A 4,542-nucleotide genomic window follows, 5' to 3' on the forward strand; every position below is an offset into this window, starting at 1 on the left:
CTCAAATCACTTGGTCTTTTATTCTGTTCTTCAAACAAGAGTCCTAGGAATCATTTTGATACTTTCTTCTCCCTCACCTTCCTTTCCAAATGGATATCTTCTCAATCAACATGGCTTCTTATTTCAATCTTCAAAAAACATAAAATTTGACCATTCCTTAGCATATCCATTTTTTCATTCACACTATCATAAGCTATGGTCTGAAATATGACATCTTCCTCCTAACTAGCTTTTTTTTTTAATTTAGACTAATTTATTAAGGGCCTCCCCTCCCAGCCCTCGCAGTCTCTTGGGTCATTTTTTCCGCTTGTAGATCTTGTGCGCCAGCCCCAAGAGGATAGCTGGGGGCAGGGGCTTAGACTACTGCTCAATGAGAACCAGAGAGAGGCTGTAACTGTCTTCCTCGTATTGTGTAAAGGCAGCTGGCAGCTCCATCTCCTCATACAATGCCTTCACTCAGGCCACTTTCTCAGCCTCCTTCTGCCCATAATTCTCCTGCAGGATCTGGTGCTGTTCTGGAGAGGCCTGTTGCAGACACTGAACCACCAGCCAGCTGCACTTGTTGTCCTGGATGTCAGTGCCAATCTTGCCTGTCACATTGGGGTCCCCAAAAAGGTTGAGGTAATCATCCTGAATCTGAAAGAACTTTCCTATCTCCAGCAGGATCTTCTTGGCATTGGCATGCTCCTTCTCCCCATCAGTGCCCACCATATACATGGTAGCAGATACAGGAAGGTAGAAGGAGTAGAAAGCTGTCTTGTACTTGACAATGGACTTGTACCTCTTTTTAGTGAATCTGCCAAGATCCACATTGCCCTGGGTGTCTGTGATGAGGTCCAAGGTCTGCCCAGTCTCAGTCTGATAGGAAATCTGCAGGAACAGCTTGATCATGTTCAGATAATAGGGCTGCTCCTGGCAGTAGAGCTTCAGCAGGTGGTAGATACACACTTCCAGCAGCATGGCATTATTAATGGCACCAAACCTATGCCTGCCTTCTGATACCAGCAGAGCTGTCCCTGTCAGGTGAGGGATGAATCCATGATGTCATCTGACACCAGGAAAAAAGCTTGGAGCAGTTCCACAGACCAGCCCACAGTCAGGGCCCACTGGAGGCTATTGGCATCCTATTTCTGTGGCTCCTCCAGCTCCTGGAACACTGCCAGCACTGTCAAACCCCCAGTTGTACTTGCCTCCAATGACATTGTACTCCAGGACCTCCTTGAGCCAGGCTATAGCATCTCCTGTCGCTGGGTGCCCCATCTCATCCTCGGTCAGCATCTTAACAATCTGGGAGAAGTGTTGAATGAAATTCTGCTTTTCTTGGGCATAAATATCAGATTTCTTGTCTCTGTTTGTGCCGGAATGTATTATGTCTCCTAAACGCCATTATCTGTGATGTAATCTTGTGTGGGCAGACCTATTGATGTTGATTAGATTGTAATTCTTTGAGTGTTTCCATGGAATGTGCCCCACCCAACTGTGGGTGATAATTCTGATGAGATAATTTCCATGGAGGTGTGGCCCCACCCATTCAGGGTGGGCCTTCATCAGTGGAACCATATAAATAGGCTGACAAACAGAAGGAACTCAGTGCAGCTGTGAGTGATGTTTTGAAGAGGAGCTATAGCCAAGAGGGACACTTTGAAGAAAGCACAGGAGCTGCAGATGAGAGACAGTTTGAAGACGGCTGTTGAAAGCAGATTCTTGCTCCAGAGAAACTAAGAGAGGACAAATATCCCAAGTGCAACTAAGAGTGACATTTTTGAGGAACTGCAGCCTAGAGAGGAAGATCCTGGGAGAAAGCCATTTTGAAACCAGAACTTTGGAGCAGATGCCAGCCATGTGCTTCCCAGCTAACAGAGGTTTTCCGGACACCATTGGCCATCCTCCAGTGAAGGTATCTGATTGCTGATGTGTTACCTTGGACACTTTATGGCCTTAAGACTGTAACTGTGTAACCAAATAAACCCCCTTTTATAAAAGTCAATCCTTCTCTGGTGTTTTGCATTCTGGCAGCATTAGCAAACTAAAACACTATTCATTCTGAGGGAGGAGCAAAGTGCTGTGTTCCTGGATGCTGGTTCTTCCTTGGTCCAGACTCCTCCTAACTAGTCTTGATACTTCCATTCCTCCTATGTCAGGATAAATAGACATTTGTGGGAAGATAAAAAATTGCTCTGGAGAAGTAGAGGTACATATCTGAAATATGTGCTATTATTGTCCTGACCAGTATTTAGTATATTTGGCTTTTGTTACCCACAAAGGAAAGAAGATGCAGAATACTCCTGTGAAATGAACCTTGGACTTGAGTCAGAAAAAGGAAGGAACATTCCATGAGCAACAGGTTCTAGACAGTTCTTTCACATAAACTGCTTTGCTTTGACCAACATTTTAATATATTAATAGCTGTACAACTTAAACTCCATTTGTTATGACTTTGAGTCCTCCACAACCCTAGGAGGAAGTAATAATTGGTATTACTTTTATAGACCTGGTGACTAAGATTCGGGGGGATTAGACTAGTACATAGTAGCTTCAACCAGATCTATACTAAAAAAAAATAACATGCATATTCTCCACTATACCATTTTGCCATGCTAGAAGCAAGGATTCTTCGCAATAAAGAGGAATCTAATTTTTGTCATGGAAATAGGAAGAATTTTGTGGTTTGCAAATCAGCTTAGAGAATGAAACTACAGAACATGATGAAAAGATACAATGCATAAAGAATTTAGAGAAGGCGAGACTGAAGTCGGTGTTTAGAGATGACACTGGCAGACTTTCGCCCCATTTATTGTAGAGACATCTGGGATTGCACATCATTATTGTCTGATATCTTAGTTGGGTTATTGACTGAGGTGCCTTTGCATTTTTCCTCTTAGTTGTGACTAAGCTGCCAATGGTTTGATGCTGGAAACAACTACTATGCTCACAAATCCAATGAAAGATGAGAATTATATTGATATATTTGCCAGATTTTTGTTGCTGTTGTTTTTGTTGTTGTTTTCCTTTTCCTTCTCAGTCACCAGCCGTCCCCAGGTCCATCTGCTTTTATTGCATTCAACATATACTGTTCAGCATGAAGCTTACTGGAAGCACATTCATGAAAATCTGCAGGTGTAAAGTTGGCATTTATTCGGCACCTGCAAACACTTGGAAAATTCACCAAGAGGCATTTTTCAGCCATTATGGGATGGAAAAAAACAATTAGTGGGTAACAGAAACTCTTAATGTTTTTTTCTTACTATTTTTTTCAAAATCAAATGGCTTCCATTATGTCTCCTAGAAGACCAAATCTAAGCCAAACTTGAATTAAAAATAAAATAGTAACTTGTTTTGGGTTCTCCAAGCACATTAAAGCACTGAAAATTCTGTTAGATGCTTCCAAAAAATGGGTAAAAAAAAGAAAAAAAAGGAAAAGCATCCTTTTTAGTGGTCAGATAATTACAAGTGGCAAACTACATTTTTACAAAGGTCTTTGTAAGTAAAAATTATTTATGGGGAAACAATAAGAGATATTTCCATCTGAATGTTTTCCCCAGATAAAGCTCATTCTCTGGCAATGCCTTCATCAAACAGCATCATTAAGCATCTCTCTCACTAACTTATTAAACATGAGTACCCTCAAAGCAGTCATAAATAAATAAATAAATATATAAATATATAAATAAATAAATTCAAATTTCTCATCCCTCTTAGTTTTAATTAACCACTATACATTTTAGTATGTGTACTCATTCTTTAATACCATGTGCCATTTCTGATGTTTAAAAATTTACATTAAGTCAAGAAATGCAAAACTTTGGCCCCATCAACAATGAAGTCATTGATATTTTTCTTTCATTTATTTAGCTTGCAGTATCAATATATATTGAATTTAAAAAGTGGGTATTGAACTCTTGGCATTTTGACTTTTCTGACATTCCAGGAAATACTTTGGAATTGGCTTTTATGTCTCATGGCTGAATTAAAATCATGTTAAAAGAATATAAAAAATCTACCAAGATTTGCTTTGTTGTAATTAATTTGCCTTTATAATAGAAAAATATGAATCAACTCTTTTTATATCTATGATTCCTTATAGCAATAAGATTTTCAATAACCAGCTACAAAAAAATATAATTTGAAAACCAGTTGGAATTTATTGCAGTGGGAATGGGACCATGAAGAAAAGAATTGTTTCCATTTATTGCGCACAACATGTATTAGGCACATAAACTATTTTATTAATTCTTGAAAAAATCCCAAAAAGTTAGAATCACTAATTGTGATAATGGAGACCCATATTATGCACTTTCCAAATTATATATCCTATCTAAATATATCACTCTTTTAAAACTTTTAATTTTCCTGGGAGTGAGATACCATTATAATTTCTATTCTATAAACGAGTACATTGAGGCATAGCAGGTACACAACTTCCCCAAAATCAAAGAGCTACTACAGCTAGTAAGTGATGAAGTTGGGATTTGAAAACAGGGAGAGTTACCCAGCATTTGTTTTATCCACAAAACTATGGCACTTAGATCACTCACACATTAA

General features: G+C 39.0%; 1 pseudogene; it reads right to left on the reverse strand.

Annotated features, from left to right (window-relative positions):
- Positions 1 to 294: 294 nt before the first annotated feature.
- Positions 295 to 3,132, reverse strand: LOC119536912 (annotated as a pseudogene).
- Between the last annotated feature and the right edge of the window lie 1,410 nt (positions 3,133 to 4,542).

The sequence above is a fragment of the Choloepus didactylus genome, chromosome 6 (assembly GCF_015220235.1).
Source record: "Choloepus didactylus isolate mChoDid1 chromosome 6, mChoDid1.pri, whole genome shotgun sequence".
In the NCBI taxonomy this organism is placed as follows: domain Eukaryota; kingdom Metazoa; phylum Chordata; class Mammalia; order Pilosa; family Megalonychidae; genus Choloepus; species Choloepus didactylus.